This window comes from Heliconius melpomene, chromosome 13, assembly GCF_056956725.1.
Source record: "Heliconius melpomene rosina isolate 202511_hmr_F chromosome 13, ASM5695672v1, whole genome shotgun sequence".
NCBI classification, from domain to species: Eukaryota; Metazoa; Arthropoda; class Insecta; order Lepidoptera; family Nymphalidae; genus Heliconius; species Heliconius melpomene.
This window is the reverse complement of record NC_140401.1, coordinates 6,991,648-7,018,265: the sequence shown is the minus strand read 5'-3', so window position 1 is coordinate 7,018,265 and position 26,618 is coordinate 6,991,648. Positions and strand designations below refer to the sequence as shown.

Sequence of the window (26,618 nt, the reverse complement as noted above, 5' to 3'; positions counted from 1 at the left end):
TATTAATAATATTAATTTGATTGTTTAAACATATTCTTTATTAATTAATATACATTTTAAAACGATTATTTACCAACTGACCTATTTAAATAAAACTATTTTAATAAAAGTTGTATTGCGGCATGTTAGCGTAGTTAGAATTTGTTTCTGTCGTTTATTTGTCTTTTCAACTGATTCTAAATACACATATACCATAAAAGCGTAATTTGAACGAAACATAAATCAGATAGAAATGCTAGATAAGTGGAATTTTATATATTCCAATAGCGTGTATTGTGTTTTTAAAAACGGTATCGATGCATAGACTTCGTCGCAGTTTATTATTTCCATTAAATATAATAAACATCCTAGTATTTTTCAATAAAACCTCATTTTAATTACAAGGAAATGATGAAATGAAAGGAAATTAATGATGGTATTTGTAATTGTCATATAAAAAGGAATATTTAAATCGCAGCTTACAACCATACTCGTATATATAATTATGTCACCGTAAGATTATGAACGCCGTTAGTTTATAATCTTACTCGACAATTTATAAACTATCCGTTTCCTATCCGAATTTAACCGAAATTTATTGAACCGAATTTTATTGACACTTTTTTAAATTCTTAGTTACAGAACTAACTAACCGTTAAACGCGTATTGGTCGATTTTTCTGTAAATGCGACCAATCAGGGCCAGCGTTTAAAGAGTTCACAATTTTCGGATAGTTTTTAAATTGACGAGTACAATTATAAACTAAGCGTTTTCATAATCTTACGGTGACATACATAAACTTTTAAAGTCATTATAAATATCAGATGTCTATCAAATTCACTTTGCTACCAGTCTAATCGCAATTGTTCTGAAACAGTTTTAAATTTCATACTAGAACAATGGGTATTAACGTTTAATGTACCGACAATACGACGGGACGTCCAGTAAAAACTTTGCCACTAGAAGCTTATGTAGGGTGCCCATTCGTCTAGAAATAAATAAAGTTTTTAATTTTCTACTATTGCGCTTTTTACCGTTTTAAGACTAAATATATTGTTATATCTATATATTAAAAGTTAAAAAATCTTATATATCTCATATCTTTATAATCTTTATTTTAGTTTTTTATAATAGGAAGGATATTTTCATGGATACCCTATAATAAACAGTAAATAGAGTGAGACTAAACTTCGGCATTGTTTTAAAAAGCAAGTTGTGTGTACACTTTAGTTAATCCTCTCGAGTTTTAAGGGTAGTTCAAACTTACATTCACATATATCACATATATTAATTAAACTAAATTGGTCTCACCGAAATTCAGAACCTTTTGAAACACTTAGGTATATATTTTTTTTGTGTTTGTATTTTTACTATGTACATATAATTGAGGCCAGTCGTGGTGCAGTGACACAAGCGTGAGATTGTAAACGTAACAGTTTGTGGATTCGATTCCCACTCGAGGGAATGAAATATTTAATATTTTCATTTCTTCGCTATTGTGCCGAGGCAAAGACGTGACATTGAATTCTCATTCTCACTCAACCCAATACCTCCAGAATTTGGCATAAATTGGGGAGTGGAGTGTTATAACACTAGGCTCCCTCTGCTTACCCCCCTATATGCGAAATAAAGCGTAAAGATGATTCATTTATTATATTTCACTTTATGAAATGCGGATTTAACTTACACGATATGGCTCAATATCTACCTGCAAATCTAACGGAGCACCTGACATTCCACATGGGCAGTAGTTAGCAGTAATTGGTATTCAGTGCAATGGAAGCGCTTGCGACGGAAATTAAAAATGATTGTATTGCCTTGCGTGCATACCTTCGTTGTATAACTTAGAATTTATCGAGTGTAAGCGATACTGTGTGTGGCCGATACATTTTGAAACGTTTCTTTTTTAATAGAAACGAATGTTTGCCTTTTAAGTTTTTTTTATACTAAAATAGGTCAATAAATACACATATATTGTGATTAGTCTTTCTGAGTATATAATATTAGTTAGGAAGACATTACACTCTTGCAGCAATTTAGTAGTTATTTTGTATCATTGTTCAATCAAACATGAGATGATCAAACTACCTTCTTAAACTATGGCGGACCAGTTGAAAAACTTTCTTCACTTTTAATCCAACGTAAAGGCAATCATTGTATTGAACTATAAATTAAATATGATTATTTGTCTAACCACTAAGTTCCTAACCCTGAATGTAAACAAATTTAACAAACGGTAACAATAAACGTGACTAATCTGCTCCTGATAGAAAATAAAAAAAAACTATCAAACTGAAGACATGGTTCATTTACCTAAAATGTTCTTCATTTACCTATAATGAATTGAAATAATATGCACACTTTCGTATACAAATGTAAAATAAAGTTTCAATGAAGTGTACAATTCACGTGTTTGTTCTTGCTACACGTGGATTGCACACTTTTCCACCAATTAATGTTCCCAGTTAAAAACGGCCAACAAAGGCCCGTCATCGTCGAATAAACGCGTAAATGTTTACTCTATACATCGGCCGCTGTGTGCATCAATTAAAAATATATTACTCACACGGTTTGCTTTCATACTGTATATTGTGTAACGTTCAAAATAAACTTTTTTTTTTGTATATAATGAAAGCTTGTTTCTGTTGGTTAAATAACCACCCGAGTGTTGGTTGGCTATATTGTCCTATGGTTGATGTAGACTTTTTGGAAATATGAGATTTTGATAATAAATATTATCACTTTATGTATTTTTTCAATTTCTTTTGAACATTATCTGAGATAAGTGCGATAGTTATTCGTATTTTCTTTATGACTACTCAATTAATTCGCAATATACATATCTGTCTTTTCTACATTATTATTATACTTGTAGCTAGGCGATTTTTACATTAAAACCATAAATAAAATACTTAAAATAAAATTATTTGCAGTTACTAAATATTGATATGTAAATGCATAATAGTTCTAAAATGACTGGTCATTACAATTTGGTGTCATAACGTCGAATCATATAACTTTTTTCCACCAAAAACATATTTGAACAAGTTTTACACTCGTCGCTTTACTTTCCCGGCGCATTTAGTCATATTTGCATATGAATCTGCAGTTTTGCATGACATATTTTCAATTTTTTCAATTTTTGTCGTTACTATTAAACTACCGATAGCATGAAAGCGTCACATGCTATCTACGGAAACATTGAAAGTACGATATGAATATTTTTTTTATCCAATTCATGTTCATTCAATGCTCAATTGAAGATAATTTTTATATATTTCATTTATAACTTTGTGAATATAAATTTATTATAACATGTCTTTTTTTTTCTATTTTTTAGTTTAATGATTTGTTCATTTATTAAAATTTACACGGAAATATCGATTTAAAAATAGATGATTCTTGTTAAGGTGGTTAACTAATAATTGCAGGCGTAAAACCTATTTCTTTCCAATATACATAGTTTTCGCCTGGTTAGTTATGGGCTTTTGGCGCAATGTTAAAAGATTTTTATGATACATGTTATAGAAGTATTTATTCTAAAACAATCATTTTTATTTTTCCGTTAAATATTTTAGTGATTTATAATTCTTATGAGAAATAAACGTAAATTATCAACCGTGTCACCCCCCAAATTGAAAACTTTAAATCATTTTGCTTCTTCAATAATACCAACAAGATGAAATCTTAATTACGGCGAAAGTTGAATATTTTTATCCAACCAGACAGCGCACCCCAAAATAGGTCAACCGACTGAAGAACGAGAAAAAAGGTTAAATCGATACAAAACGCTTACAACAAATATTTTCATTACTCGATCGGTAATAGAACCCTCAACCGCGCTTAGGAATGATTAAAAACGAATAAAAGAAAACAAAATGTTTCCATCTTATCGATAAGTTGGTGCGCACGTATATCTGAATTTGTCGAAGAACCGAAGGCTGAATATTTTAAACTCACCACCGATACCGATATATTTTTCTTGGTCTCATCTTGATATATTTATTGAGGGAAGCTACGATCGAGATCTTTCCTTATTGCTTTCGTCGAAAAACGTAATCGCATTCATCCTTTTATTGTTATGGAGTTTTAATTTTAATAATTAGGTAATAGCTATAAAATGTTTATTTTAATATTTTTCGACATCTCGGCTTCCATATGAAATAATTAAAGGTATACCGCATATCATGTTGCTTAATTTAAATTGAACGCCACACCAATTAGTAAATATACATGTAATTATCTTAAATTACACCTATGCGCGTCTACGTAGAGAATACTCGATTCGGTTTCTGGTGTTGGCTTTTCATCAACATGGTAATCGCACGATAACATTGAATGCGTCCTACCTGCCTTGAATTAAATAAAAATAATCCTCAAAAAGAACGAAATGGGCAATTTTTACGGAATGTTTATAAAGGGAACGTTTTGCGAGTGTCGTTATACACTCACAGTGCCTATTATTGTAAAAGAATTGCTGAATAGACATCATCATACCTTTGTCAGCTTTCACAATAATTACGAAATACCAAGCTAAGGTTACAACCGGACCTAATCTGAAATCAATAATAATAGTTCGAATAGATACAAACAAATTATAAATATATCCTTTTATATACATAGAGATAAAAAATATATTGTCTTTAATTATAATGCTAGATCAGTAATAAGAACGAGATAAGAATAAAGCGTTAAGATTTACGAATAAATGAAAAATTTACGACCCAATTTATGTTCGGAACAGTGCGAAATGACCACTATTCATGTGTATAGAGCCTTGTATATGGTGTTTTGGGCGTGAGTTATATTTACGGCACTATATGTTTAGCGACAATCGTAAAAGACTCATGTTTTACACCGCCCCTAAACTAACTGCAAATGTTAGTGGGAAAGTTGCTTGATGCATAGGTAATCCGTTCACGGCACCACCACACCGCCACCCCGCCGGGACCCGCTTAATGATACCCTATAAAATCTTTTTCATCTAAATGTGCTTTTGTTGTATTCCCTCTGTCAATTACTCAGGTACTAGCTTGTAGGACCAATAAATAATAGTTGGTTGTTAGATGGTTTTTCTAAAATATATTAACTAAAAAATGGAATCTATTAATATTAATGCGAAATTATTTCATAATAAATAATGTGTAAACTGTACATAAAATGTAAATCTTATTCAAACACTATTTTGGTATAAAAGCTGCAAGTACACGAGAGAGACAGTATTGGTGGAACCGTTGACCACAGAACCGCTGTCATCATCAGCCGCCACAGCCTACGGTTGGAATTAATAATTAACACTAGTTTTTTATTGCCCTAAATAAGTTAGTAGAAAATTAACAATTTATCTCAAAACTCCTTATTTATTTACGTTTAAATAATGTATTTTATTTATTCGCCTTCACCCTCGTGGTGATATGGAAGTGTTCAGGGTAACTACAACTCACACGTTCAGTGGATTATATCGAAATGTATAACGGAATGTAGCCTCCCTCAATACCTTAGATTATTGCATTCAAACCTACACACCAGATTTTATAATATTAGTATAGATGTATTTTTACTAGCGTATTTTCTCATATGAATTACATCCACGATCTAATAAAAATATAATTTTAAATTGATAGTTAAAGTTCGCCAATTAAATAAAACAATTATTTTGTAGCATTATTACTTCAATTCTTTGTATCGATATAACTTTTTAATTTATGAACGGATTAAATAAAATCAACAACGTTAAGAGAAGTTTACCAAAATATAATAGTAAAAATTTAAAAATTAATTTGGTTAAGGCGTTTCTGAGATAAGCGTGAACAAATGCACAGACAAACAGATAAAAAAATTAAGAATATTTTTTTTGGATTGTGAATAAATAAATAAAAAATAAACAATATTTCTATAGGTATAACTAAAGCTTATACTTACCCAACGCGATAAGTGTAAAATGAATTTTATAAACTATCTCAGCGATGTGACCACACGACCCCTGTCATCCACAACTGTTCCTAACATGTCATATACATACATAACAACTACAATCTTCTATAGTTGTGTTAATTACTGATTACTACATTTACTAGTTTCAAATTTTATATTTTTTATAAGACAAGTTGGTGCCCGCAATTCCTGAGGATGTTATGACTTTCGGATTTTGCATCTAAGCTCTTAGCTCCACTTGCGACGTTCCGGACTTTTCAATTTTGTATGTCATCGGAAAAATCTCATCATGCTGAGCAACTTTTGCTAAAGAGCGAGTTTTTTTTTATTATGATTTTTATTCTCAATGATACCCTATGTCCTTTCTTAAGTTCTAAAAAAATTAACATATTGTCTTTGTTGTTAATATGGCAAGTTATATCACTGTAGGCAGTGTAAAAATAAGATATATTTATTTGCGTTTCACTCATCAATATACAATTTTTTTATGCAAACAAGTTACTATTTTAGGCGATCTCTTGAAAAAAGTGAGATGATGCCACACATTGAATATTGTAGATTTATAGATATTATAATCCTCACGCTGCATCCTGAACATGGCAAGGTAAGCAGAGGGAACCTGGAAACCTAATGTTATGACATTCCGTTCCCATTAAAACAAACTTCCGTTCTCCACTTTCCGCCGAATAAATAATTATTTATTTATAGATTAATATAAAATCACTTCTTATATATTGTGCAAATGTTATGGCACAATAAAATTCACCTATTTGTTGACATCGTCAGCATCCTAAATAACCGAAGCTCGCCGAACAAGTGAGATCCGAATATTGCGCCTTGCTACCCTTTTCAACAAATACAGAACACACATTGTAGGTGCACGAACCTCTTCCTTTATAAAAAACCTCCCTTATTATGTTCCCGTGTAGGATATGAGGAAATTGGCTCAATGGCTTTATATGAAAAACTCACGTAATCTTCTTGGCGTGTGGCCTACAATATCGTGAACTTACCACTCGTACCACTTGTACCAGAACTTTAATTCGCAGAATTATGATTTTAAAATATTTTTGATTTAGCTATGTTTTATCTAATCTAGCTATATAAAAAGTACATTTTTATTTTTTAATTGGAAATCGACCTTCAATAATAACTTAGTAATTATAACGTTTTATTAAAAAATTGCAATGAAAACAAATATATGTATATAATTTAATAATTATATTTTAAACAAGACAAACATATCAGAAATAGCATTTTAGTATAAATTGAAAGCAGTGCAAGATTGAGTGCACGAAGTATCTAATAAAGTACCTACTGCAGCGGCATGTCGCGTGTCAACGACGAACCGCGATCGGTCGTGCACACCTCGCCGGCCCGGACCTCCGCGTCACCCGGAACGCTTTAGCGGCAATCACCACACCGCTGTTATGAAAATTCCGACATTGGAATTCTGACTCACACTAGAAAATTTCGCTGAGTTCTGCGGTTGTCGTCAGCCGGGTTTTTTAAAGAACTGGAGTCTGTTACGTTTATTTCAGCCTGCATTTTATGGAGGCGGGAATGTGCTCTGCTTTGGTTTATTTGTGAGCCGCCTTTCTCATGAAATTGCGCTGTTTCATTGCTTACGAGCCATTTTGAGGTTCTAGTTAGGAGGAAACTTTTATCGTGATGCCTTTTTTTTTCATTAAAATATTTAATCTATCGTAGAATCCGCTCCTACTTTTATCACTACCAAGAACATAATCTGGAGAACAGTTGCTAATCACAAATATTGAGGCACAAATCTCATTCAAGTTTGAAAACCGCCGTATGAACAATAACAAAAGCATACCAATAACAAGGCTTTCGTTAAAATCTGATTGCGGATATCAATAAGAAACGAGAAGGAACATAAATTTTCAAAACCCATCAACCATTAACAATTACAAAAGAAAGGTAAGGAATGAAATGTTTTATTCATTCCGTTAACGAGGAAATTACTTGGAGGGCGGCGATGGATCGGATTGCAAGAGGACGCCGAGAACCTTTAGGGAGAAGTATGCCCAATAGTCGTTCTAGGCATCTTTAGCTACTAAAGTGTCTTTTGCTTGGAAATTATTTTTATTCTGTATTTAAAAAGTTCACATACGTTTTCTTTTTTATTTTTTTAGTAAGTAATAAAAAAACATAATGAAAAATGTAATAAATTGAATTATGAACTCAAACACAGAGCTTGTATAATGTTTATCAAAATTTAAGCACAAACATTCAAGACCGGGGCTAATTACGTAAAGTTCGCGTACAAATTCCGAATAGGCTGTAAAGAGTGCGAATTTGCATTGAGAATATTTTTCGTCAACAATTAGCCTGTTAGGCTTTTGTCTACTGGCAGGGGTTGGTTTTAACGACGTTTTAAAAGATTTCAACCCGCGAGACTGGGGGCTTATCGCGAACGTGCTCGCCTGCTTGTTACAAAAACCCCTTTATTAACTTTACGATGTCTTTAAAGAATAACAGATATAATAAATACACAGGGTTCATTTTGCTACGTGGCATTTTTATGTTTCTGGAATCTTTTTACAATCCTTTACTTTTTATATTATTCATGTTGAAACGGAATAGTAAATATAGTAAAGGCATTACTTCTTGTTATGTTTTTTAAGCAACGCTATAACAGGTTTAAGTACCAGTTGCTGCCAAATAAAATTTCGTAATCAATTTTTTCCTGAATTTACGCATTTTACCGATGAGTTAACATACTCAAAAGCGATATATAGTTATCAAACACAGATACACAATTGAACTCGAATGGCAATTGTTATATTGAAGACGATACTCAGACGATACTTAATACGTGAACGAAAAAAAAATCACATGTGTCTCTATACTCAAAAATTTGTAAGCCAGAATCTTTATTTTAAATTGGGCTTATAAACAGTCATAGAAGGCCGTAAAGAAATAACTTGTTCTATTTTGATACATACATCAATTTTGATGTACGATATGAAAAGCTGTTGATTACAAACGTTACGATGAGTTTATTATGAGATACTGAAGCCTTTGCACGTCCATTTTGGAGTTCTATTTAATCGTTGAGACGAAATGCAACTGGGTCTTTGTGCTATGTACTCGTGAGAGCACTAACTCAACCAATAAACCTGCACAATTTGTCCTTAGGGCTAAAGCCAGATGCTACATTGTTTATAAATTATTCAGTGGTGAATTTTGGAAAACCGTATACAAAGTTAATGTTATTTAATGTTTTGCTTTTAGTATAAATATGTAGTTAAAGTTATATTGATTCACTATCGTATAATACATTTAAATTAGTCACGGATACAAGATAATACTTGATGATTTTGTATTTTAAGTAACTCAAATAATTCTTAAAACATAAAGAATATCAAGAGACCATCTAATTATTTCTTCATATCTAAAATGGTAAAAAAATGTTTTCCCCTTAGTGTATAAGCTTACAACAATGCGAGTACGTGCACTGACTTCGATATTTTAATTATACTTAATAGGTATCTTAATTATATTTAATTTTAAACATGTTCATTTTTTACAAATAAACAATGTTTGAATATAATCGCGTTTGTTATATAGATGTATAGGGTAGAGTATAAACACAAGGCGAAGGTAACAGAGATGGGGGATCATTTTCCAAATGCCGCTGGCGTCCGGAATCGCAAATTATATACGTACGAAGGTGCAGAGTGAGGGTGTGTACCATAGTGTGGTGTCATAGTCCGCTTTGTCGACATTGGCCCGGCGACGGCCGTTGAAATGATTTATGTTTGCAAACCAGCTTGTGCCGCCGCCGCACTGGCCACGTTAGCAACTCCAACGAACTTCGTCCACTTTCATGGACAATGTATTCACAAACACTTCTATACAGTTGCCGGTTGCCACCAACGTAAATGCAAATGCACCTACAACAGAAGATAACTTTTATTTATATAATAAACAAAATGGACTTCACATTCGTGTTTTATTTACATAAATAACATTGCGAAATTACTTACGTCAATATAAAATACTGGCGGAATCACTCTCAATTGTTTAGATATGAATAGAAAGGAAAATACATCATTGAATAAATGACTACGCATTTGACAAACGAGCATTCACAGCTATATCCCGCGGTAAACGAGGAGAATGATCCTCCCCAACGTATTATAAATAATATAGGAATTCCTCAAGGGGCCGCGGAAATGTACAGGATTTGCTATATCTTATACGCGTTTTTGGCTTAAGTTCCGCCAGTAGCTATCTACTCGTAGCTCAGCGTCTGAGCTCAACTTCCTTCTTTAATAACCCATTAGTCAATTACCGTTTTTTAATATTGTAATACTTTAAAGCGAATTCTCGTTGTTTTATGTTTTCTATGAACGAACAATTTTAGGATTTCCTTTATAATTTTAACCTTTCTTCTTTTTACTAAAAAGTTACATTTTATTTATAATGTCCTATTTAGCAAAGCTACCTTTTCTTTACCTTATTTAGAAAAATTGTCATAATATTCTATTTTCTTGGCAAATTGGTTATACAACTCCAAGCGCAATAGAATTATAAAATAATATTGAATTCGATTCACTTTGTAACGGTCGGTAACGTCTCTTAACAACCCACAAAGTTGTTAAGAAACATTATATGAAATAAAGCAATTTTTATTCAGGCAAAGCAAGTCGAGACTCCGTTGCTCATACTTGTTTTTCTTAAATCTCTCTGTGAACAATTATATTATGGAGAATCTTGTTAACGTTTGAAATCATTTTCTCTGCCCCAGGAATAATGAGTTCTGTGTTTTCACTCGAAGCCCCGGTGACTTTTGTTTAATGGAATGATAATACGAATGCTGGCCTCTTTGTAGTGAGGGCCCGACAGTATTGTTGTTTTTCCTCGGGCGGGTCACTTTAGTTTCTAAGGATAATGTCATTGCTTTTCTAAAATTTCTTGCGAATGGATTACGAGATTGTATAATATAAATTGTAAGCTTCCCCCTGTAAGAGCTTTACATTAAAATTTCAAATTTGGACAGTGTACAATCTGACTTACTTAATATTTTAAAATGCTAAAACCTGCTTATAAATTAATGAAGGTTTCTATTATTATATTTATGGATAGGTAGCTACACGTCGATATACATTTTTAGACTTGAAGTTTTATGCTCTAATATAAATAAGTGAATACATAGCTAATAAATTTGTTATGATTGCAATCCTCGCTTGAAAAAAAATTGGGAAAATATATTTTTTAATTTTTCTTCGGTAACGCATTTGTGTCGCGAATGCGAACGAATGTAACGCGAGAAATTAAATATGTATTTAGAATATCGCGCATTCAACGAAAAGTGGAGAGCGGAGTATCTTGACACCAGTTTCTCTTGGCCAATATTGAACGGCCTAATATCAAATACAAGATATATTAAAAAGCTTTAGAAATAAATTCCTATTATTAGATTTTTTTATAAAATAATAATACCAGCTCCTATAATATGTATAAATAAAATTTTCTGCAGAATATGCAAGTAAACAAATTTAATTACATCCCTGAATTAGCCACAATACATACCATCGCCGTGAATGGGAAACTTCGGAGACCTCAACTTTAAACGAGTTTCCCTGCAAGTGGGTCTCACAAAAAGTATTTTGTAAAAACACCTTTTGTAAGTTCTATCAAAAATACATTCACAAGTTTTTCACTGAGGATGAAGTGTTCACTTTGTGGCGCAAATTTTTACTTATTTTCTCATTTTATTCAGTCGCGATTTTTATCTGTCGCACGTTGCAGTGTTTGCTCTTTTCTTTATGAGGCATTCTATTCTTGAGTGAGTACATTTGAATAAAAGAATAAAACATATATTTTTACGTTTAAAATAGAATTCTGTATAACAACAACGTCGATAATTAAACATAGAAAACTATTTATCTATAAAAGGAACTTAAAAACAAAGCCTTAACGATTGCCCAAAACTAATAAATAACAACGTGACAACAAATAGGTCTAACAAAACTGGATATTAAAATTGCAAACTATGTTATCAATTTAGAAACGATACCCTATTTAATATCCATTTTACGTTTTCCCAGAGGTTTAGAATTCGTGAACCGAAATTGCGGTATTGTGTTAAATAAATTGTTATTAATGACCAAAACGCTCCTTACTCGCCGTTATAATAGCTGTTCGTATTTTGTTCGGGGATAAATTTTAGATACATAGTTGAAACAGGCACCACCTTCTTAACACGGTTTGTCAAATTCTGACCTTACGGCACATTCTTTGCATTTTTGACGCGTTCTTTATGTCGACAATGAAAAATGCTTTGGATTATTACAAAAAATGTTGTTTAATTTGCTACGAATGTTTGTAATATTCTTTTTTATTTTTATAAAAAATAATGTCGTCGCGGAGAAGATTCGGTATATTCTAGTTTTGATCGTTTTAAGCTTGAAAAATATTAACCTAGAAACATTTGTTTTGTTATAAAATTAGCATAAAATTTAATATATTTACAAATCTTTAGTTATAATAAAATAAGTATTTCAATTAGCAGTGGTCACATTTGTTCCTAAAACGAACAGTTTTAAAAGTGAACCTTTATTTCTGTTCCCTATCATCGACTAGCTAGATATCCTCCGTACAACCCCGACTGCTCCATGCACTTGAGCGCTAATAGCGATGTAAAGCTAACAAAGTAAATAGCAACCGGATTCTAGCATCCTTATTATCTTTGTGCAAAGAAACAAGGAACCAAAGAAACTCTTTCATCTAATACACCAGTCTTTATTTATTTATTTTATTATTGAATAAAAATGACTAAACAATGCTTCCACACTTTAGCGAAAATACTTATCATGCCTCTTTGTGTCTATTATTAAGTATATTATCTATACAATAATATATTCAAAACGTTTTGTATAAGTGAATTCAGGTAATATATGTTAGTAGCTAGTAGGTAGGTAGTATTATAATCCTCTTTTAACGATTATACAAACAGTGGTCCATATGTTCTTAGTGCAAGGGTCGCTCTTATTCATATTCTTTTACGATTCCACCAAAACACGGCAAACGAAGCCTAAAGATAACCCAGGGGCGGTGTGAGAGCTGTTGAATTTTACGATTCCGCTAAGCCGCCTTAAAGTCGGACCCTTTCTGGATATTTTGATTTATTTATGGGCGGCAGGGCGTAGGTAAAACGTGGTAAAAACAATAAACGTATGCTTATTGGCAACACTTCGTACACCAAAGAGAATATTGTTCTTCAAATAATATTTTCAGAAAATTTGTATACAGCTATTTGAATATAAGAAAAGCGTAGCGTTTACATTTTATAGTAAAATGCAATAACATGCAATGTATGATCCTAAAGACATATAAAGGAATGATATACATTTCCACCTGCTATAGGCCATAGTGTTACAGTGGGAAAGCGTCTGACTGCAAACTCGATGCTTGTGGGTTCGACTCAAGACTCAATGGTATAAATTAATCGCTCAGGTACATTCAATGTTGTTGAGGTCCGATTCCGATTCGACGGAAAGCGGAGAGTAGAGTATATAAATGCTAGGTTGCCTCTTTTAAATGCAGAATAAAGCGTGGAGCTAATGAAAAGGAAATCACAAACTCCGTTTTATTTCATCGTCACAAGTAAAGTGAGTTAAATAGAAGAAAGTTTGTGATTGTTTTTACTTGTGACGTTTGAATAGTTTTTATCAAAAAGAAAAGTCACTACAAAACATCACGGCGCAGCGGCACAAGGGTGTGACTGTAACACGACGGTTGTGGGTTCGAACCCCACTCGAAAAAGTGAAAAAATATTTACATTTATATTTCCATTTCTTCGCTCTGGTGTGGTGGTGGTGTGGCAAAGTACGGCGTTGAGTTCTGCCACTCAACACGCAGTGCCTCCAGAATTCGGCAAAAAGTGGGGAAAAAAATCATTAAAATAAGCCTTAAAACATTGCTTGATTAAACAACTTTCATAACAAAATCATCACTCAAAGTTTACTAGACCAAAGTAGGTATATCATACAAAAGTTCGGTGCTAAAATGATCGCTGTGTGATACATATACACTCGTGTGAGAAGACGCAGGCCGCATTAAGCACTTGTCGCTTTCGCTTCCAACACTTCATTGTAATGGTAATTTCGGGCACCTCTATGAATATGCGGTTATCGTTGCGCATTTTTTATTATGTCGCCCTGTTAGCTACTCGTAGACATACTAGATATTTTAATCAAATGAAGTTTATGGAATTTATCTCTAAAGCTATTTAACACTTATCTATAATTAACATCATTACGTATGTATATTCAAAAAGTCAAACAGTAAATTTTTCTTCGTATTTCCCATTAATATTTATCGAAGTAGGCAAAGTTTCAAAAATGTAAATACTTTACTACTACATTATTTATTTGCGTTATATTTCAATATCTCTCTTTCTGACTTCATTTAAGTGTTATACTTTAGCATTGGGTTCGATTCCGTTAGATTTTTATTTAAATTAATAATTGCTATAAAGCGATAGTATATAAGAAAGCATTTATAAAGTTTTAAATATTAATACCCAACTTAACCCAATTTTGCAAGGATTCTTATAAAGCATGTATGAATGAATGTCCGCATGTAATGGCTGAAGCATACAAGTAAAATTGACTTAAGCAATCTCACGCTCGCAGAACATCCAAGGCACGCGAACCGGCAACAGAGGATAATTCAAATACAGTATACATACTTAAAACGCGACGATTCCACGCCGTATGAGTTGTACGTGTACGTCATAGAAATTACATGGGTAATTTTTAAATGTACCTTTTCCGTTGCAACGCCCGCCGTTATTCAGCCGCGTTCGTACGTTAGAGCACTTAAGGAAAGCAAAGCCACTTCCAAACAAACGTAAGCTCCACGAGTATCATTTGTAACTCGCATCGTTCTTAAGCCGATTAACTAAAAGGCGGTGAAAACTCAATGAACCCGAATATGGAATTGTTGCGTTATATTATATAGGCTAATTCAATATTCTATAATGTTCATGAATGTATTCAATTGTGTAGTTATTTGGTTTCGTACAATGCTATACTAACCAAATAAAATGAAACGTAAGAGAATCTATTTTATCTAATATAGCCTCAGAAGCGTTGATGAATAAATGTAGTAGTGCCTACTAAAATATTGAAAAGGAAACATAAAGCTATTTAATAACAACTTTATGGGCTATCAAATAGGCAATATCAAATGTTACTAAAATATGAGGGGTTTCACTTAACCTTTGGCTATAACTTTATTAAATTTGGTAAAAAAGGAAAATATTTGTTTGTAATATTTATATATTTATAAAAATAAAAAAAGTTAAGCAATCATATAAATTAAGAAAGTTTTGACCCAAGAATCTAAAAATAGTTTATTAGAGCTCAACAAAAAACGCTTTTTTGATCAATTTTGTACATTGTATCAAACTAGAACATCCAATAAAACAAGAACGTTAAAAAAATGTTTTTTTCGTAATATTTTTCTATAAAACTTGTCCGAGCTCCGATGTGTGTTACGGTAACAAAGTTGTTATTTATTTCCGAAATAAAAGCAAAACACAAGCGGAACGGTCTTCGATGTTGACAGCCAGTTTGGCTAACCACTAAACGGTGCAGCTCTTCCGCAGCTGCTACAAATGTTTCCCCACAATTGTTTGTTCTCATATTCGTACCGCTATCTATTATTTACACAACGAATTACGCTTGTCGCTTTGTTACTCAAATAGCGCCAATGATACGCCTAGCTCCTAATAACTGTTCTGTTTATTCAAAGGCTAAATACGTCGGAACCTTAATTACACCTGTACAAACTTACTGGGAAGTCCTTGTTTTCGTTCGTATTTTATCATACACTATAACACAAAAGTTACCGACACTCATACAAGCACCATTACCAAGATATTATTGAAGTAAGTATTTCGGAGAATATACTGTAGTGTTAACGTACTCGTGTAAATGTGGGTAGATTTAGGTGAAAAAGACAATAAAAGCAGTGGAATTGTGTCAAACGGGAATAGTTGCTTCTAGGCGGAAGCCCTGATTGGAAGGTATCTAGTGTGTAGTATTATTATTGAGTAATAATATATGTCACTTATTGTAATTACGTGGAACCTCCTCACCTCCTCACCTGAATCCGAGTACGTTGGAAACATATAGACGGTATCTATTTTTATCGTCTAACAGTAGATATATATTATACCTAACGCTTAGCAACATTATTGGTAATTATTGTAATAATAAAGTTCAGCTTTCACTAAGAAAGTTGTTAAAATAAACACTATTTTAGGTATCAATCAATTGGAATAAATCATGATTGGTTATCGAGTTTTATTTCGCCCCCAGTTCGAGCCGTGCCGATCCGGATTTACCGCAGATCGTCACCGCGCGATAATATTAATGTCAACAAGGCTCGGATATTTTTAATTTCTTCCTGAATTTAGTATGTTTATCTTTATATATAAAAAATAATGTTTGTCTTGTTAGAATTGTAAACTACGCATTTGATCATGTGATGGTCTTTAACAAAGTTGTTGTGCATGAGCCCACGAAGGTTTCTGAGTTATTACGACAATATATTTTCTAAATGAACAAAATCAATAAAATCTCTCTAAAACTCAAAATTAATTGAATATTTGTGTAATGTATTTCCTTTAAATTTGTTTTAGTTGGTTACTTACGCGCGCAGGGTACAGCTAGTTAATGTATTAAACATAATCTTTCTTGCTTGTGTTCTTACCAAGTGTTAAGGCGAAAATCAAACTACGAGAGAAAGAACGAATATACGAGTAAAGATACGCGATACGAATATTGTAAATTTTCCTAAAATTAGTAGTTATTTGCCAGAACAATTAACTAGTATAAAATTAACTTACTTATGTATGTAACATGTAATATAACTGAGATATAACGTTAGCCTGGAAACATCGATATCGAACCGTACAGCTTAGTCCTAATAACCGTAATAAACATCAACGGTAACGAGCAATAGGCAGCGATTCGTGCTGATGTTACAGTGTTTTTATACACGACCGGTACATGGGAAAGCTTTCTAATTGCCGGAACAATGCTGAGCCGGTTATTTGCCGACGGCATTGTTTTTGTCTGCCGGTTCATTTTACCCCGCTCTCCCTCGACCAGAAGATTAATGGAATTTGAATACGTATAGCCTTTGTGCTCGGCTTTACGCGTAATTTAAGCGCGCACCGGCCCCGTGAGTCGACATTTTACGGTAAATCTTAGAATATCGCAGGTGTACGGCCTCTCTTTGACTAACGAAAATCACATATTGCCCGCCCGGCGTTTTGGCCAATTTTTTCGTCAAGTCATTGTTGACAGCTAAGGATATTATTTTTCATCCTTATCTTTTCATTTTCTGTGTAAATATTTGAAAACTGAAAGTCTATCAAAGATTCTGATAAAAACTAACAAAGGCTGTCCTTAATCTTAAAAACTATCGCATTGCTACCAAAATATGGTCTCATATAAATGATAGATACAATTTTTTGGTACATTTTCAAGCGGCTTTCAATTGCTCTGTTCGATATACGGTATGTGTACTCAGAACACTATCAATCATTCTCTTGTGCCTATACACGCCGAGAAATAAAATGTATTTGTTTTGCAGCATCGTTATTGATTTTAGAAGAAATATGGCCCCACCGATGTAGTTTTGTAATTTAGTGAAGATATGTAAAGTCAACAGCGAGTCCTATTTTATAAGAGCCATCAAATGTTACGTAGGCCAATCAGTTAATTTTGTATTGAAAGCTAAATCCATTAACATAATTGAGCATCTTATGTCCAGGGCACTTTACTGCCGTATCGAAGACGTCTTTGACGCATCGGAGTAATGAAGGACTGAGTCGCGTCATCAACCCTAATGCATATTTACAATGCTGCTATACAATTGTACGGAACTCCTACGAGGCGATTAATTCTGCTTCTCCATGTGCGACCGTTTTCCAGCCTTATGATTTTGTACTATCTAAGAGATTACAATAAAATCATCTCATTACGCATTGAGGGATGGCTGCGTCTTATTATTTGAGTATGTCGGACAATTTGGAAATCCTCAAACTAAAAAGACCAATTTATCTTTAAATATTAATTTCTGTAACATTTCTTATAGTATTTACTATTTACACAACAGCAATGTCAACTGAAAAATATATAGTACTAGCGGCCCGCCCGCGGCTTCGCCTGCGTGAACTACGTTATTATTAATTTCTGTCTCCATGAGTACCTACGTCCTATAAGTGACGTCCATGCAAAATTTGACACTCCTAGCATTTGTTGTAATGAAGTTTCATACAAACTTTCAACCCCAAAAACAACCCCTTAGAAGTCGAATATTGCAAATTCCGGTCTTAGCGAGCACCTACGTCCTATAAATAACTCCTAAGTAAAATTTGAGATTCCTAGCACATGTAGTTTTTGAGATTTCGTGATGAGTGAGTGACTTTTCGATTTTATATATATAGATAAGATAAAATACTAACAATTCATAACAAATGTTTATTTAAATTAAACTAATGGTGCTTGAAGTGTGATGAAAATGGGTCATTGTTCAATCAAAAAAAATACAATGGAAAAATTCGTCGATTTATGATATTTTCAAAATCAAATTTAATTGGGCGACGGTGTTCCGCGAATTAATTAAAACGCCCCGGGATTTTATTAACTTATTGCAATTATATTTATCGGGGCGATTACGAAGGCGGGCGCGGTCGGCTATGGCCTCCGCCTAATGTCGTTGCGTTCGAAATTTTATCAAATTCAGTAATCGGGGACCAATACATCTATTATATTAAATGGTGATCTTGCTTTCTTATAGTGCCCTTAAGTTTGTTATTTGTTTATGCTTATATTTAAAAAAAAATGTACCTATAGATTTTTTAATTCTCTTTATTATAGCTTGTTATATTGTATTTTGAAAGCACAAAACTTATCATTTTAACAAATGCAATAACACACGTAGTAATCACATCAGTTATATTCTTATTAAAAATATTTGTTCAAATTCACGTCATCTTGGTACAGTTTGTGCTGTGTGTATATTTCATGACGGTAGTGGTTCGATTTCAAATCATGCCAATGATAATATTGTCAGCTATTTTAGCTCAGTTTCAGTAATTTTACTTTGATATAGTAGCTTTATAAATCCCCTTATAAATGATCAATTTTATTTACCTTAACATGTTAATAAACATCTTGCCTATGTAGAACTTGAATCAAAATAAAAATAAACGTAATTGGTAGGGCGATGTATTTGCACCCTGTGAAGCTTTAGGTGGGATTATAAAGGGTTATATGAGCTCGCGGGGAAAATAATTCCAACCGCAATATTAATTGAGACCTAACTGCTCCACTAATTCTAAATATTTCACTTTCAGACTTTTATATTATATCCTGACCGAACTAATATAGTTAGATTAATTAAAAATATTTTATTCTTAAAGTAAAAAGGTCGATATGATACGGATTTGCATTTCATAGTGTTTTCATTAAACTTTAATCTTAAACTGAAACAGTAAGTAGACTCTAGAAATAAAATTAAAAGTAAGATGAAGCTTATAGAATAATTTATTCTTATTAAATGCGCTAATACTTCCGATAAAACGTTATTTAGCTCTGCCGCCTGTAAATATTACTTTAAAACCAAGTTAAGCTTATTACAGTTTTAACAATAAAATTAAGGACGCTATATTTATTAGGATAGGTTATTTATGACAATGCATATATAATGTCTTAATCTGAAGAGTCGGATGTCGATTGGGCAATAACGAGAGGTGAGATGAGGAAAAACCAGCTGCGTACCCACTTGCACCGCTCGTAACTAGAGTCGTTACGCAGTTCGGCAACGGCCTAATTGATTCCTCGCCCTTTCGGCCAGACGGGGCGTCGCATTATCGAGCACAGGTGCTTCTTCTCTCCAATTATTCGCCTCTTCGCGATAGACGACAATATCAACCTACTTTCCATTCGGCCTGGTCCAAATTCATTTCGTCTTTAATTGTGCATCGGATATTCTTTTCGTGACATGATTTTTATTACTCATAAAAATCACGAACGCGACGCCCCATAACGGAAATGACTTAATTTACACCGAGACGGGAATGTTCTTTATTCGATGGGTGCCTTCGTTTTTCTTCAGTTAAAAGTGTGTGTAATTCGGAGAGGGTCTTTTGCGAGGTAAAATATGAAGAATCTTAGTCAATTTGTATGCGCGCCGAACTCTCCCTAAGTAATTTATCTAAAAGTATATTTAAAGGCAAACGTGAAGTACGGCGCGACGCCGAGAAGCCGAACTGGGACATGTCTTCACTCTTTCAATTACATTAAAAGCTTAATTAGTAATATTACCGAAGTGTCCTCCGTGCCGGTCAGAAATTTCACAGAACCAAAGGCTTCTATACTCTTCGGTAGTTGGTTTTCGTGAATTTTCTCGAGTTTGTTCACGAAGTCTTCGACTCTGGCCGAACTTCTGAGACGCTTAGACGAAATGTAGCTTGCAATTAGTGTAATGGAAGCAACCTTGCCGGGTGAAATTAACGCAATTCGTCCATAGCGAATGTAAGGGCGCACTCGGCACAATTAACTCCTGGAGTAGAGAGAAATTGCAACAAGTGCAGCGGGCCTCGCCCTGTCCACGGTCCATTTAACCCACTCAGTTTGCGGGCGCTCCAAACCCGCGCTAACTTGCGAAAGCGTTCACGTAAACACCTTTTGCTACATATTGCACAGTCGATTACCCACTGCTTTATTCTTTATATTCTTCGCTATGATTTCCTAATCTATTCTTTTATATTTTATAGCGATTTTTAATATCATTTCACATAAACTTTCCTATAAAGCCACTGGACGTGGAAATATCGCACTTACTTAAAATTTTATGTTTTTAAAAATGTACCTACTTGAAGTTATCAAGTCAAGTTGACCGTTTATTACGTTATAAAAGATTAACACTTTTTTATTATTAATAACTTTTATTTTTTATTTCTTTTTTGCGATAGAGTTCGTTCTTAATACTACATACTTTTATCTTATTATTAAGATAGTAAAAGGGGCAATAGTAAAAGGTTCGATGCATATCAAGGTATGGGTTCGATCCCCGTCAAGTCCGACTGGTACTTAGCCTTTTTTTATATTTCATAAAAAATATCTCATAACATTAGCTTCGATCAGATAGTTAATTAGTTTAGCAGTATATACTGTCCCTTAATTATACAAAGGGAAGCTATATAATTTGTATAAAGAAAAACATCTTAAATTTTTCTTCTTATTAAAAAGAGTTTTTTTAATATTGTAAAATATAAAAAATAACAAAAATTTAATTAAAACAGAACAGAGGCGAGATTATAATGCCTCTGTCATAGTTGAGTATTCTATAGTAATAGAAACAGAGGGTGGACTCCTGTAGACGGCTTATTAAACTAGAAAAAAGAAACTGTTTTGTTACCTTTATGCGCGAGTTACGAGAATAAATGAGCGGCACCGCTCTAACGCAATAAAGCTTCTCCCGCATCGGTGAAATTTACCTTATTAATTTCATTAGCACGAAATAATCACGGTGGTCGCCTTCACTGATCCCTAAAATTATTTAGGAGAATACTGGTATAAATACCTGTGTGTACCCAAAATATAAATTGTTTTTAACGTGTTCAATATTTCGTTAACTTCGTTATTATACTTCTTAAAAAATATATAAAATTTTTAACGTAACGGGATTTGAACCAGCTTGGAAACCGTCCATGCGCTCTGACCACTAAAAGGCGCGGGTACAAATTTACGTTCAAATTTTTGTTTTCTAAAAAGTATTTATGTCTTTAAAGTTAACACTTACCCTACACACTTTGAAAACGTTAAAAATATTTGTTATTTTGATGGGAAAGTGGTTTTCGTAGTAATTTGTGACTTCGAATCCTGCTTCATAATAAAAGAATAAATTTGAAATAAATGTCTCTTGACCGTAAGACAATATCATTTGTGAGTAAAAGTTTTTGTAACATTCGAAACATAATCCTAATAGCGCTTATCCGCGCGATCTAACCTCGAGACATTCTTGCTCTGGTTGCTTTACAATCAGATCGAGGAACTTCACCGAGTTGTAGCTCAATGAACTTACTATATTTTCCATGTAACATTTAAGATAACATTTTCTGTGTATAGCAGTTAAGATATGTTTCTAAGATCTATACATAAATATTGCTTTGTATTTTAATGAAAACGTTTCATATATTGTGAAGTAAGTATAAAATTATAAAAAACAAATTGCCCAGTATTTATGAATTTTCAAAATTAATTTGTACCCATATATTTCTCGTTTAATAAAATGAGGCAACAAAATAAAAAATAATTTTAAATTACATCTAACAATCACATTGCTTCCCCAAAATACATCCCCTGTAACATATGCAATGCTATAACTCTTTTGTCAACTTTCGTTATTCTTAAATATCCAAAGTTTTCCAATTACCTATTCAACGCTCCATTCAGAAGAAATTCGTTGCTCTTTGAACAAGCGACTCTATGAAAAGAAATCACCGAATAGGTGAGCGCGGGCAAACTCGAGAGTAAATATTTGCGTATGTAAACTGGAATTATTCACGAAAAAAACTTTTAATGGCGTCCCCGGAGTTCCCGTCAAACATTTATCAACAAAAGAACGAACGTCCCGCAGGCGATAGAACTTGAAATGTATGGAAATTACCCAGTCACGAGCGGGAGAACAATTCACTAACGGCATAGGCAAATGTTTTGTCGCAGCTTGTTTCGTCGGATTTCGGGGCTCACACGAAAAATCCTTTAATAAGTACCTCTCTTTGGCAATCTTTCAATAACATAGAATGTTGTTATATTACGACAATATACATATGTATTCTGAACGAATCAAAATGATAATTAAATGGTATAGTTTTAATTACAAAAGAAAAATATACATTTAAATAAAAAATATTTAAAAATACAAAGCTACGTTTATTATTATTAAATGCTGTAAAATATATATAATTTGTTCAGCAAAGACGTAAAATGATAAAATAATACACCGCTCGAGATTGTTGAGTTAATTTTAAGATCTTCTGTGACTGGCAAATTAATATTTTATAATAAAGTAATTCGTGAACAATGTAAACGAAACCGTAGACTTTCTCATCCTCGGAGATCTTTGGGATCTGTTAGGCAATCTTATGGTTTAAAGATAAAAGTGTAAATATTGATATTAAGGCTACTAATTTGAGGATTAACTCGGAATTTAGATTATAAGATAGAATAAATAGGTTTGGAGCGGACACCGTTCCATTTGCATTTCAATCAGAATGATATAGCCGCCCCGTCACCTCACTTAAAGCTTTTCAAATATTCCTATAACTTCTGATTCAACGAGAAAAAGCCTATTTGAATTGGGAAGATCAAAGCGTGAAAATTTATCGTTACAAAAAAAGCGCGACAAGAACATCCAAAAAGGCGTCAGGCACTTATTATTTCAACAGAGTCAGTGTCTCGTCTCCTCTCCCGTTTTATTTGTCTTCTCGATTGTTCCGGTGCATAGTCTCCTCCATTACTCGGCACTGAAAGGAAACTTTTGTATTCAATTTGGTATTATAATTCCTATTTGAAGCCGCCACGCACCATCGCGCTGACATCGACTATGTAAATGGACGCTTCACAAACCTACCCGCGTTTTCGTCAAAAATACTTAAGTAACTTGTGTTTTAGGATATGTATTAACTATTTGTTTTACTATTAAACATATTATTTTATTGTAAACTTATACAAGGTTAAGTAATAAACGTAATAGTCTATATACATATTTACGTTTCTTATATATCTAGATATAGGTATTATTTGTAATATTATGACATAAACATATTAATAATTTATAACATAGTAAATCGTAATATTTAAAATACAACTCCACATTGCATTTGTTTATTTTGTAGTTCCTTGGTTTATATAAATATTTTGCTGCGCTTACCTGACTGGAATTTTTATTCATCCTCGCGCTGCCCGACGGCAGACAAGGCAACATTTCAGAGTTTCTCTTCAATTTAAAATGGAAACTTATCCCTAGGCTACCATAAAGTCTACATTTTCCATGGAAATCCACCTAGCCTCTGTATTCTATCCTAACTGGTGTCCGAGCTGAATCCATCTGGATTTAGAAAGCGCACATTGGTTGAGCGATGCGAGAGGGACTTGCATCTTATAGCTGAACAGGACAGGTTTTATTTTACGAGATGTTTTCCGCGACCGTTTCGCAGATACTAAAATAATAAGAGTTTTACGTCGCCGCGTATTATGTAGCTTTTATAGCCCCCCGAGCTCGGCTGAAGCGCTGTTACACTGGCTTACGACGGTTCTCGTGACGAAATAATTAACCCAGTGTTATACGTATTAAAGTCTGCTTCTACCCTACATTGAATACTTATATGTTTTACACTTTATTACAGACGTTGAAAATTCGCATACAACATTTTTACAGCCATTCATGGTATTATGATTTCTTTGTAGACGCAAGTACTGAGTATTCATTTGTTAACTTTCATTTGTTTATTATTTTTCGGTTTAAGCTCGGTTAAATACAATATCAATTTAAATATTTTTTTATTTGATATATAATGAAATAGTTAAAAAGAAAATAACATGTCTTTTCACAATGTAACTGTTTTAACTTCTAAAATCTCGGAGATTTAGGGTCCGTCCAAATGTCTATATTCAAGCTAGAGACAAGGGACCGATAACAGATTACCCACAAACACGTTTTAAATTCATTTCCCGACCCGAGAGCCGATCGCTCCTCGATAAAATGTGGGGACCTTCGGGGACGGCCGGGGTACGGAGACATATTTACTTTGTACCCCGCTCCGCCCGCGGCCGCTCCCCGGTCAGGTAACATACGGACTGCCAAAATATTTATTCGGGGTCTGTTACTTGCCCATTTGGATTTTATTCACGAACATTTCGGCTATATTCTGCTACTAGCTATTGAAGTATTCAATAAAAACTATCGATCTTAACTCTCATGTCTATTTAAAAGATTATTAATGATTGTGAAATTAATAATTGGTTGTAGAATAACGTAATAATATGTGTTATATTTAAAAGTTTATTTCTAAAAAAAATTCTACTTATAATTTACTAGCTATACAAACGCGGCATCTATAGTTTTTTTATGAAAGTGAAACAAATATCCATCCTCACAAATTTTCACATTTATAATATTAATAGTATTTTTATTTGCTCAGGAAATTAAGGGGCCAGCTAATAAAAGCATCCAGTACATTAATGGCCGTAGCTAAAACTGGTAACCATGTTGGTGTTGACGCAACCACAGAGACCTTGTGAATAACTAAATCTAAACTACATTAGCGTGGCCGGGCCGATGTTTTGACTCTATTTTCAAAACTAGTACAAGCCACTTATTGTAATCCGCTCTAAATACTTTCAGCTGTAAACAAACGTTACTCGTGTTTAATTATGGTGATTTTGTATGGACATCTCTTGTGGAATATAAAAATTTATTGGGACATATTTTGTAATTTATATTCATAAAATTTATTTAAGTGTTAGAGAAAGCTTTATATTATTTTTGATCGTAGGTTGGCTCTTGAAGAATTAAAGAACAATAATACGAAAAGATAAATAATACTAACCCCGCTGTTACCGTATTTGTTTACAACAAACAGTCTCTAATTACTCATTATACAAATTTTATTATTTGTTTTATTTTTTTATTTGAAAAGTTAGGAAATTAAATGAAAGCTAAAAACGTGCGGTGAAAACTTTGTCGTCGTTATTTTTTCATGAACATCGCACAGGAATAATTATAAAAGCTATTTTTAGATTTCATTTAGAATACTTATTCAAATTTTAGATGTCCGTCAACTGTGCTTTGGAATACCAAAATAAAAATGTTTGTATGCTCAGAAATTAGTTTTTTATTAATAGAAAAAAACATTAAATTTAATCAAAATCTTTTTTTTTATATATATATAAACAACTATACCAAGTTATATTATAGTAATAACGAACTCCTCTACAGATAATGGGTGTTTTGGCAGATGAGGTAAGAGATGAGCGAAGTTAAGATGAATGAATGGGATCTTACGTCCATCTAGGCAATTACTGTAGAGATCGGAGGCAAATCACTCAGGCAAGCCTCTTACAATCTATATTATGGTATGGTAGTACTGTGACTAATGATAATTCGGAAAGTACCACTAGAGATTTCACATTATTTATTCATTATTATTTATTGGATTGTTATTAATTATTTTATTCTATGCTGTGCACAAAGCACGGGTGATAAAAACGCAAAATCGCTCATTTAGTTCAGTAACGACTTAATTGTACTTTTTGAAATATATAAATTTGTAAATAGTCTTCCGCATATATTAACATATTTAACTTTTTAAAAATATTTATAACGTAATTGTTGTAAAATAAGAAGTATGTTGATTTATATATTTTTAATCGAAAATTTTCCGTTGTTATTATCTTGTGTTAAGGATTTCATTTTAGATACTAAATTTCACATTATTAAACATTTTATAAAAAAAATCTTAAATGATGATTTAAAATGAAATAATTGACTATTATATGATGCATAAACATAGTGCGTACGTTGAATAAAGAATAAACATAGTTCTTTATTTATATAAAGTCACAAATAAATGCATCTAAAGCTTC

General features: G+C 32.9%; 1 protein-coding gene across 13 annotated transcripts in view; it reads left to right on the top strand.

The window, feature by feature from the left end:
* Positions 1-26,618, top strand: part of heph (polypyrimidine tract-binding protein 1 heph) — a 316,994-nt gene that overhangs the window by 236,894 nt on the left and 53,482 nt on the right. The window lies entirely within an intron of this gene.